At 37.3% G+C, this 12,365-nt stretch overlaps 1 long non-coding RNA gene across 1 annotated transcript in view; it reads right to left on the minus strand.

Annotated features, from left to right (window-relative positions):
- Positions 1-4,975: 4,975 nt before the first annotated feature.
- The window catches only part of LOC111473742, a 22,800-nt gene continuing 15,410 nt past the window's right edge, over positions 4,976-12,365 (minus strand). Inside the window, exons 2-3 of the long non-coding RNA XR_002715762.1 lie at positions 6,355-6,433; positions 4,976-5,150 (exon numbers count right to left, since the gene is read on the minus strand). This is a non-coding gene — a long non-coding RNA (uncharacterized LOC111473742). The remainder of the gene's footprint in view (positions 5,151-6,354; positions 6,434-12,365) is intronic.

The raw sequence follows: 12,365 nt of genomic DNA on the forward strand, positions 1-12,365 counted from the left end.
TGAACACATCATACCATACAATTCACATATTATAACATATGCATAACATATAAGAAGCATATCGATCCACAGACAATACACACATATCAATATATATGACACATGCAGAACCACGGGGCACGTAGCAACATCAAATATAACCATGCCGATAGTAAGGTCACTTACCTGGTTAGCTTAAGTCGTTGTCACGTATATATCCTTAATGAAAGTTTGATTCTGTTCTTTGAAATCTAAGTCAAGCTATGTGAGTCCATGACATCCGTTCCAAGTTTGAACTCTATAAATTATTTTTCTAATTTACATTGTTAAAATTATGATATTTACTGTTGGACAAAATTTAATGGAGTTCCATGTCGTTTTATATATATATATATATATATATATATATATATATATATAATTTTTATTCTATTCAACAAATCGTCTCTCAATATTCCCTCCTCCCTCTTTGTAATTATTTTGATTCTGTAAATAGATTTTCAGTTCTGAAAACATTTTCAATTATGTAAATAAGATATTACTCTAACTCTATATTTATTTTCATTTTTAAACTGATATTATTGGCCAATTTTAATCATTGTTTAGTTACTATCTTCACATATTTATGAATCTAACTAAAATTTTATTGATTCTAACTTTATTTCTTATAAATTGCTAATAAAAAAATCTAATTAATTGAATTGTGATCTGATTATTACATGATCTGGTAAAATATGAAAAAAGATTTGATCCTAAATTAATTTCTTATAACCATAACTATAAACGAGAAATCTGAGATATTTTACGGTAATAACAGACCAAAATCTCTAGGTAAATCATCCTCTTCGGTTGAAACGTTTATTTTGGACCAAGATATTGTGGGGCTGAGTAAAGAGGATGCGGTTGGGATGAAAGGTTAGTGGAGAGAGGTGGAAAAATTTTATTTTTATTTTTAAGTATACTTTTTCGTTAATTATTTATGAATTATTATTATTATTATTTTGATGTATGTATATATATATATTTTTATAATTATTCTTTGTTTATTTATTTTTATTATTATTAAAACCTAAAAATAAATGTAGATTTGACTAGAAAAAAGATGGAATTTTTACCCAAAAACTATATAACTCAAATCAAACTCAAAAAAATGGAATTCTTATCTATTTTTCTTCGGGTTAAATGCCAAGAAAATATGATAAATATGGTTAAGAGAAACACTCCCTTAATGTGCTTGAGATAATTTATGCTAATTAAAGAGAAAATATAGAAAATGCAATGAGGAATACTACTAGGAATTCAAAGAGAATTTCTGGCCGACGACATTGTTTTGGAGTAACTTTAGCAGCAATTATGGGAAGCTTTCGTTCGAGGTTTTTTAGCCAGAGAATGAACTTTGGCTTCAAGAACGATGCAACTATTGGCACTGCATTTGGCGTGCAGATAAGAAGGGTTTTTTCTTGTATAATGGTTAAACAAATGTGTACCAGCTCATTCATCCATGAACTTTTTAGACAAAAGCATCACCTTCGCCTTACTTCACATCAAATCCTTTTTTTTGTGTGAGAGTTGTGACGTGCTTGCTGCAACATTACTCTAATAAAAAGTTTACTAATCGTTTTATATGGAAATTTTTAAGATAAAAATACTCATGTCAAAATATTCAATTTGTTAAGGAAGAATAAGATATTGATGTGAACTTGAATATCATACTTTCGATCTTATAGAAAAATATAACGCACAAAAATGAAATAAATTTCAAAGTATATACACCAAAAATAAATGTATATTTGACAGAAAGGATGGAATTTTTACCCAAATCAAACTCAAAAAAATGGAATTTTTATCTATTTTTCTTCAGTTTCAATGCCAAGAAAATATGATAAATATGGTTAAGAGAACCATTTATAACACTGCCATCATTTACCTGAGATAATTTATGCTAATTAAGGAGAAAATATAGAAAATGCAATGGTCTCCTTGTGGTTTTCTTTATTTTTTTAATTAAAATTAGCACAACTTTGTTTTTCATCAAAATCAAAAATAGTAAATAAAAAAGAATTGATATTTATAACTATGCTAACACATAGGGATATCCAAACTCAAAATTCTCATAGCATTTAATATTTTGCAAGGATATTAACGTTAAATTACCTTCCCAAAGAGGAATAAGAGCTTGTTCAACCCAAGTTTTTTTTGGGTGTATAATGAACAAAAACCCAAATGGCTATGCATCCATAAAAGAGCCTTGAGTATCTAAAGAAAAATTGAAGCTTCTAACCGGCTATTGCTTATTTTATTGTTTGCTTTGGAATCAAGCATATTATTATTAATACACGTTTTGCAGGATCCATAATACAATCTATAGGGAGCAAAGGGAAAGAACCATGGAGCAATTGGCAAGTGTCTATCTACAATTATCAAACAAACTAAGTTTTAAATGTTCATTGCAAGTCAAGAGATGACGATTAGAGCGAACACGTTTTGGACAACCAAGCCCAATTCAACTCGAGCTTCAAAATGAACTTTTGGTTTACTACTTTGTTTTGGTGCATTTAATGGTTTGAATGGACATGCTTCATTTGAGGATTTTGGCACCGGAACTAGCATTGACTTTCTCCATGGTGTGACTTTAAAAACTGCATTTGGGCAGCGTTTGATGATGGATTTTACTTGAAAAATATTCCTTCGTGTATATTATACACCCTTGGAAAAATGAAATAAAATCTCCCTCCCACAAAAACCTAAGATTTTATATATTTGAAGTCTACAGCAGTGGGACACTTCTTTTGGGATTTTAGAATTCTTTAATGTTATAATTTGGTCCGGTTTCTAGCTTCTAATTGCAAGGACTCATACCCAAGATTTGAAATCTGAATTTGGTACTCAATGGCCATAACATTCCCGTGACCGATATGGTCAGGTTACTTACTTCTCGCTTTTAGGAGTAAAAACTATCAACACAAACCAACATGAGTCTTCTAACACGTTTTATCCTCAATCACGTGTTTGCTACGAAAATTCTCGAAAGGTCACCCAATATAAAATGGCTCCAGTTAAATTCAGAGTTCCTACAGTTGAGCCACTAAAAAGAAAAGTGCACCTCGTTGATATAGATAGTAACTTTCAATTCTTTTTAAGCTTTTCTCAATCATCTATACTCGGGATTACTTTCATTCGAATGTCATCTTTATTCATTCATGTACTCTCTTTGTCCGAGACTGGAGGCCACCCCTATGATATTAGAGATAGGTCATAATGTCCATAGCGGCGTCTATGTCTTCCCCTTTGGTTCTTATCTGGTGATATCCCGACCTTGTCGAGACGGTTTTTACTACTTCTCCAAAATATCCTTGTAGTTTCATCTCATTTAGCCAACTTTCTTCTCAGCGAGACGCCTTGTAACGTGACTCGCTTAAGTACTAATACCCATCTAGGCTAAGTACGGGCTCTTTTGGGAGTAAGGGTCCTTACATGAGTTCTCTACATTCACATCGGTTAACCCCAGTAGTATCTTTTATGACTGAGCTAGTCACATTTTCTCTCGTAGTGATATCTGACCACTGGCTTTTTCGAGCATGTGAACCTTTCAAGTTCTTGCACAGGATCCTAAGGAACTCTCTGAAAACTCTTGTTTGGTAGCTAGCCTCCCTCAAACTCTGAGGATACTACGTCTAGTGTCTTCTCTGAGACATCATGTCTTTACTATACATGTTTACAAATCTCCATCTCACTATCCTTCACGTAGTTTCCAAAATTACGTTGTTTGGAAGTTCTACCTCTACTTGAGAATGCTTCAAAAGTTTAGCATTACACTCGTGTATGAAACTGAAGTTCTACTCTTTGTAGTCCAGATTACCTACACAAGGGTTGGTTCTTATTAACACTCATCTGGACTTTCTTCCTTTAGAAAGCGAAGGCATGGCCATAGCTTGACCTCTTTTCTTGCTGTTCTCAACCCTGAGGTTCACTGACTACCTTGACAGTTCCACGTCCTTTACCTTGTGAGCATACATGCCCTGACCAAAGGATATATTATAACACAATTTTATGGTCCTGATAACCACATGCTGCTTTCCAACTCGGTCCTCTCCACCAAGGTCCAAAACGACTTGTCATCCATTAGGTGATCCTTTAGTAGGAATATCCTACACCCCATGACTCATTAGTGGCATAAAAGCGCACATCTCACTTATGGAAGTCCTTAAGCCTGAACTTATATCATGAAGACTCCAACCAACCTTGAAGCCATGGCCTCCATAGCTTCACTCTCTTTGTTGGTGAATCTTATCTCTCGACTTCCAACTTAACCAAACTCACTCGTGAAAATGGTTTGCTTGAGGGGTGCTTAATTCCTACAGTGGTCGCCCTTACTTGTAAGAATGATGTTGTCTGGGTCTACTATGTGATCTCCACGGAGGCATGCTTGACATCTAGAATTATGGCCATGGGTGGCTGGGTCATAGGTATATCATCTCATACTGGGCCTTAAAAAGTCTCATGTACATTTCTATGTATTGGACGTCACGCACTCTGCGGAGTTACCTTTCTGTCTTCCTAAGGCCAGTAAACTAAAACAAGACCCCTCTCGGCCTCCTCACAATAACCCGAATCTAGCATCAACATATAGAGGGAATGTTCACTTTTAACACCCTAAAGTGTTAACCCAAAACATACATCAAGTTCTTACTAGCGTTACATCATATCATAACCTACTAAACAAGGTTAGATTGCGTACCTGGTCGCGGCGAGCCATGTCGTCGAGCTGAGTCATAGAGGTGTACGACTCTCTATCCTAGGAAAAGTCTACAGAATCGAAAACCCGACTACTCTGATACCAATCTGTCAGGACCTGACTTTCAAGGCTTCAAAAGACAGAATCGTGACTAAAAAGACGAAATTGAAAACAAATAAAAAATAAAAAAATAAAATAGAAGGTAACAATCTGGAAAATTTTAAAACAAGAAAAGGAAATCAAGGACGCCAAAATTAAATATAAAATCAAAGTCAAATGTTACAAATAGGAATTGCAAATATAAAATGAAATACAAAAGACTCCAAATATGAAAACGAACGAAGGACTCTAAAAGACCGACAAGGGACTAACGCTCTGGAACGACACCCCTCTGTGACAGTGCAACTCCCGAACACCTTCCCGTATCGACTGGTACCTGAAAAAAAAAAAAGGAAGAAAGGGGTGAGTATAAAAATATACTCAGTAAGCAACCTACTTGTTGGCTCTTTTCGCATCCTTAACTTAGTGAGTATACACGGTTTTATCTCTAGATTTTAGTGAGTGCAAATCATGCTACAACTCTCTTTTCTGTATCTTAAGAGGTTTGCCTATCTTATGCAGTGAAATGATCAGTGTCCTGAGGTGAGGCGCGACCTCATAAGTAAATCTGAGGGATCATATGGCTGGATCTGAATATGTGACTCTCTCTGAACATCATCCGTGGAGGTTAGTTGACGACCCTCACATGGGAACATACATCCACTAAACGGGGTGCGACCCCCTGTGTGTCGGTCAGCTACTGAGTTATCCTACGTGGCTCCACGTCCCCTGCTTAGGGACGGGTTTCTACGGCCCAAGAAACCTGTTCAGAATACCCCTTAGCTATCACCACTAGGTCTGGGCACCTTTCACACTTCCCTATCCGGATCTGCCAAGCTCAACGATCTCCGTACCGGAGCTCTGTCTCGACGGTACGGTATCAAAGCAGAGAGGGAAGTGGAGGTTCTGATGACACTATCCACACTGCTAAACTCTAGCGGGCTACCTACAGTTACCGTGGTGACCTACTATTCTTTCTAGGGTGGAACTTGGTGGCTTAGACTTGGATTCATGCATCTTTAGGATTCTCGTGCAAGGTCTCACAAACCTATCAGGTTTCGAATTCTAGGCTCTGGATCCGCCGGTAATCGTTTCGCGGGTCAAAATGCACGGTATTCTAGAGGTCCCCCAATCTAGGGTCTCATCTAGCCTACCTAGTCACAAATACCCTAATCTAAGCTCATAATTTCTCCCTGTTCATCAAGAAAGATAACACAAGCCATCATCATGCATAGGAGTTAACACGCAGCAGTTCATGCAATATTAACAAACATGCTCAACGGGAAGATAACGTCCACCTTTACCTGGAGCGCAGATTTCACAAGTTTTCCATCCTCCTCATGCATACATACTTTATCAGAATCTCAATCAAAACAGATTTAATAAATATTTCATATCTAGCTTTCCTTAATCATTTTATTTGCACAGTTTTCGTACTAATATGCTAAGTTCGGCTAGCTAATTTTATGGGTGGTAGCATGCATGCATGTTCCTAGCGGTTCCTACAAGTATTGCTCGTGGGAATTCAAATGGCTACTTACATGGTTGACGCGTGCCTTCCCAAGCTCGAATCATTTGCCGGAAAAGGTTCCAAAAATTCTGGAATTTCCTTGATAGGTTCTAATTCACATAAAAATAGGATCAGAGTTGAAATCGAGGCAAAGAACAAGCAAACGGAGGTCGAATGGAGGGATAATGGTCACTCACTCTCCTACACACGCACTGACACGCTCTAGAGGGTGTACTACGCGTGACTTCCCACGCAGTCGCAGGCTAGCGACCGGTCGGGCCGGTTCGAGTAGTTCGAACACAGGCCGACCCGATTGCGCGCGCCTGATGCGCTTCTCCAGCCTGCGGTCGCCACGTGTCGCTCGTCGGTCCTGCCGCGCTCCTCCGTACGTCGGCCGACATGTGGCGGCGATTCCTCCTCTCTCTTCTTGCGTTTTTTTCCAATTTTCCAGAAACGTGAGTTTTGGCGTTTTCGATCCATTTTCTTCTGATTTTTATATCTTCCAATCCATAATCCGAATCAACAAGTTCTCTTCATGAATATTATAGATCTCATACTCTATTTCTACAATATATTTTTCTTGTATTTTTTTTTTTTTGTAATCACAGGTCTTATTATTTGAGTTCGAACTTGGGGAAAAACACGAGTTCTTACCGAAAATAACGTTTTCTTGAAACTCCAATTTTCGTCCAGAAACTTCAAAAGACCTGTGTGAATCTTATTTTAGTTACATACCTCAAAAACTCCAGATCTAACGCTCATGAAATTTCTTAGATCTAGATAAAATCAAAACACGAAGTTCAGAATCTTACTTTGTCCGTTCTTAGATTTTCTTGCTGGAATGAGTGGATCCACCACCCAAACTTCTTTTCTAGCACCGAGAGGAGTATTGCTTCGAAGTTTCTTGCCTTGGATTAGATCTCCAACAACAGGTTGTCTTCTCTACTATTCCTCTCTCCCAAACCCTAACTTCTTCTCCTTTCTCTTTTCTCCTTTCTCTCTCTCTTTTTCTTTTCTTTCTTTTTCTACACCCTTTTGCCCATATGTTGTTATTTTATTTATTTTATTTATTTATTTATTTATCAAAAAATTCGAGTATTACTTCTTATCTATTTTTCTTTGTCTTATCTATTTTTATTTCCAGTTCAATGCCAAGAAAATATGATAAATATAGTCAAGAACCATTTATAACACTGCCTTAATGTGCTTGAGATAATTTGTGCTAATTAAGGAGAAAATATAGAAAATCAAACAGTCTCATTTGTGGTTTCCTTTATTTTTTTAATTAAAATTAGGACAGCTTTGTTTTTCATCTCAATCAAAAATAGCAAATAAAAAAGAATCGATATTTATAACTATGCAACACATAAGAATATCCAAACTCAAAACTCTCATAGCATTTAATCTTTTGCATGGATATTAACCTTAAATTACCTTCCCAAAGAGGATTAAGAGCTTGTTCCACACAACTTTTTTTTGGGTGTATAATGAACAAAAACCTAAATGGCTAAGCATCAACAAAAGAGCCTCGAGTATCTAAAGAAAAATTGAAGGATCCATTATTATTAATACACGTTTTGCAGGATCCAAGATACAAGCTATAGGGAGCAAAGGGCAAGAACCATGGAGCGAATGACAAGTGGCTATCTACAATTATCAAACAAACTAAGTTTTAAATGTTCATTGCAAGTCAAGAGATGACGTTTGAGCGAAAGCATTTTGGACAAGCATGCCCGATTCAACTAGAGCTTCACAATGAACTTTTGGCGTACGACTTTATTTTGGTGCAATTTTAATGGTTAGAATGGACATGCTTCATTTGAGGATTTTGGCCCGGGAACTAGTATTAGCTTTCTCCATGGTGTGACTTTAAAAACTGCATTTATGTAGCATTTGATGATGGATTTTACTTGAGAAATATTCCTTCGGGTATCTTTGAATTATACACCCTTGGAAAAAATGAAATAAAATCTCCGAACCACAAAAACCTACTTTTTTATTCTTTTATGTTGGATTGCTCACCCATGTAGTAATTCAACATAGTGTTGTTGGGTTTCTTTATAGACCTAAGATTTTGTATATTTGAAGTCTACAGTAGCGAGAGGAATCTTTTGGGATATCAGAATTCTTTTAATGTTATAATTTGGTCGGGTTTTGAGCTTCTAATTGCAATGACTCATACCCAAAATTCGAAATATGAATTTGGTACTTAATGGCCCTAGGATTCCCGTGACGATATGGTCAGGTTACTTACTCCTCGCTTCTAATAGTAAAAACTATGAACGCAATCCAACATGAGTCCTTCTAACACGTTTTGTCCTCAATCACGTGTTTGCTACAAAAATTCTCAAAAGGTCACCCATCATAAAATTGCTCTAGTTGAATTCGGAGTTCCTATAGTTGAAACACCAAAAAGGAAAGTGCACCTCTTTGATATAGGTAGTAACTTTCAACTCTTTTTAAGATTTTCTCATTCATCTATACTCTGGATTGCTTTTCTTCGAATGTCATCTTTACTCATTCATGTGCTCTCTTTGTCCGAGACTAGAGGCCACCCCTATGATGATAGAGATAGATAGGTCCCTAAATAATGATTGTTTGTGTTTTCATTTGCATGGCTCCCTATAGTGGGGCCACTTAGCATTCTTTGAAATACTCAAGTCGTGTGCCACATTATTTTTCAGATCAAGGCAAGGTGCACTTTTACGGAGGACGGTTGCTTCACGAGCAGAGACTGTGGCACGTGGATAGGGTAGATTCATATTTAAATTTCTAGGTTTAGGTTAGAATAGGTTGTTATGCATTTCATTGTTTTAAATTATTTTGTATTGCTCTTATTTTCTCTTAATTTCAGTATTTCGTATTTAAATACGTAAGGACATGGGTGCGTTTTCCAGAGAATAGTTGTTTTAAGCGTTTTTCGAAGTTTATGTAATAAATGATGGTTATGCGAATGTCATAGCAAAATAATAATAATAATAATAAATAAATAAATAATAAATAAAGATATAAGCCAACAAAAATAATTATAAAAAAATATTTAAAATAATAATAATAAATAAATAAATAAACCAAAAAAAAAAAAAACTTTCCTCACTCCTCTCCACTAACATCTCATCCCATCCCACAATTATCTCTCCTTAAGCCATCTTTAAGAAAACTGAAAAACAACAGATTGGAGTAAAAAAATGAGAATGGTCTTTACCCAGTTGAGACTTTCTGTAGATTTACTTGAAGATAGATTTAATAAATAAAATATATATTAAATCTTCATTTTCTTTTATTTTTTTTAGAATCATAGCCAATTATAGTGAGATGTTCATTTAATCTTTTGCATGGATATTAACCTTAAATTACCTTCCCAAAGAGGATTAAGAGCTTGTTCAACACAAGTTTTTTTTGGTATATAATGAACCAAAACCCTAGTGGAAATGGGCGAAAGTGAGTATGGATTTCATATCAGGATTGCCTAAGACTCGACGAGGTTTTAATGTGATCTGGGTCATTGTTGATAGACTCACAAAAACAGCTCACTTTATCCCGGGTAAAAGCACATTTCGAGTGGATCGATGGGCTCAGTTATACGTTCGAGAAATAGTTCGTTTGCATGGCGTGCCTACTTCCATTGTGTCTGATCGCGATGCTAGGTTTACCTCTCAGTTTTGGAATGGTTTACAGAAAGCCTTAGGCACCTAACTTCGTTTCAGTACGACCTTCCATCCTCAGACAGATGGACAAACAAAGAGGTTGAATCAAGTATTAGAGGACATGCTCAGGGAGTGTATAATGGATTTCGCTGGTGGTTCGGATGAACACCTACCCCTCATGGAGTTTGCCTATAACAACAATTATCAAGCAACGATTCAGATGGTCCTGTTTGAGGCCTTGTATGGGAGGAGGTTCTGGACACCAGTGTTTTGGGAAGAGGTTGGAACCCAACAACTTATGGGACCGAAATTGGTTCAGGTCACAAACGCGGCAGTCCAGAAAATCAGATCAAGGATACTTACTGCACAAAGTTGACAAAAGAGTTACGTCGACACTCGAAGAAAGGACATCGAGTTTGCGGTGGGCTAACATGTTTTCCTAAAGGTAGCACCCATGAGAAAGTGTTAAGATTCGAGAAAAAGGGTAAACTTAGCCCTAGGTTCGTAGGTCCCTTCGAAATCCTTAAGAGGAATGGTGCTGTAGCGTACAGGTTGGTGTTGCCACCCACTGTTGCCACTGTGCATAACGTATTTCATGTATCCATGTTGAGAAAGTACACGCCAGACCCCACGCACATCATTGAGGACGAAGCACTTCCGCTTCGTGAGGATCTATCTTACGAAGAGGCCCCAATCAAAATTATATCTCGAGATGTCAAGCGATTGCGAAACAAGGAGATTCCCCTTGTCAAAGTCTTGTGGGGTAATCATCTGGATAGTGAGGCTACCTGGGAGCGGGATGATGATGTTAGGAAGTCTTGCCTTAAACTCTTTCAGGAACAACCAACTTTCGGAGACAAAAGTTCTTAAGGAGGGGAGAATTTGTAACACCCCAAGCCTAACAGGTACAATTCGCTCTATCCTTGTGATTAGCACCTTCTTAACCATTGTGAGTTTCTAGATTTTATTGTAGAACTTAGAGTGTTATTTTCAAATCGGTGCAGAAGAAAGAAATGCTCGTGATGCATCAATTAACTTAAAAAAAAAAAATTAAAAAATGGTAATGTAATTGAAATTTTGATCAAAGTCAACGGGGAAAAAGGTAATTTTGCCCCATACATATAACTTTGAGGGGGTCTCGTTAGACGTGGAAGAAGGGAAAAGAAAAAGAAAAGAATAAAAAAAAATAATAAAAAATAGAAAGAGAAAGAAATGAATAGTTAGGGTTTTTAAGAAGAGGAAGAAGAGGGAGAAGAGGGAGAAGAGGGAGAAACGCCCTAAAACCGAATTGAAGCACCCTCAATCTTAGGTCTCCTACTAGAGCTACTCAGAGTATCAAGAGGAGTGGTCTGAGCGTTGGATCATTCGTTTCCAGCAAGAAACGGGTAAGAATGCGAGGTGAGTCCGCGATCTCTCTTGTTTCAAGATTTCACCATAAATCGGAGAGTTTTAGATGATTTAAACCTTAATAATCTAGTTGCAATACTTTAGGTGAGGAGTCTTGTAAGTTTTTAGAGGAAAACAAAATCGAGAAACAGTCCTACTTCGGTAAGAAACTGAATTTTTCTTAGTTTTCGACTTCATTTATTAAGTACTGTGAGTATAAAAAAATACAATAAAAATATATCTGGATAGGCGGACATGAGATCTTGAATTCTTATGAAGGAACGAATTTAATTCGAGTTACAGTTTGGAAGATAGAAAAATCCAAAATAAATAGGTTGATATAGAATTTGACCAGAATCTTGAAATTGGATGAACTCAGGCAATTGGCGACGAACACGGGGTCGCCGGAACGTGAGGACACGTATCAAGCAACTGGTGGAGAGACACTTCTGGGGCCTCCGCTGACACGCGTCAGACTATTGACCCAAAAACTCGACCCGCGCTCTGTGAAGCAACCCGACGACCTGCAGTCCAACCCGAAACCTACCACAAGTCCTTGTTCAAAACGTGTCACGCCCAGAAAATTCAAGGGGTAAGTCTACGTCCGCTAGGGATCGAGATGCGCCTCTGCCCGCGCATTGCCTGCGTTGACCGTGCGTACGCCCTACACGTGGGGAAGTGTGCAGGCGTGTGGGAGCCCCTTATGAGCGCTTGCAGGCGCGTGAGTGCCCTGTTTTCACCTATTTTTCATCCCGATTCTAGTGCTAATCCTATTTTACTGTGAACTAGGTCTCTCTATAGATAATTCGTATTTTTTGGACTCTGTTACGACTGTAATCAAGCTCGAGAAGGCACGCAACATACTTGTCGTAACCATACAAATTTAGGAAGTAGTACTTGTTGGGTGCAATGGTTTTGCAGGCATGCTAGAGCGAATTATCCCTAGGTAGCTAGATCTAATGATCCTCTGTACTTATGAAGGTAAATATATATTTGTTGGACTTGCTAC

The sequence above is a fragment of the Cucurbita maxima genome, unplaced genomic scaffold, assembly GCF_002738345.1.
Source record: "Cucurbita maxima cultivar Rimu unplaced genomic scaffold, Cmax_1.0 Cma_Scf00153, whole genome shotgun sequence".
NCBI classification, from domain to species: Eukaryota; Viridiplantae; Streptophyta; class Magnoliopsida; order Cucurbitales; family Cucurbitaceae; genus Cucurbita; species Cucurbita maxima.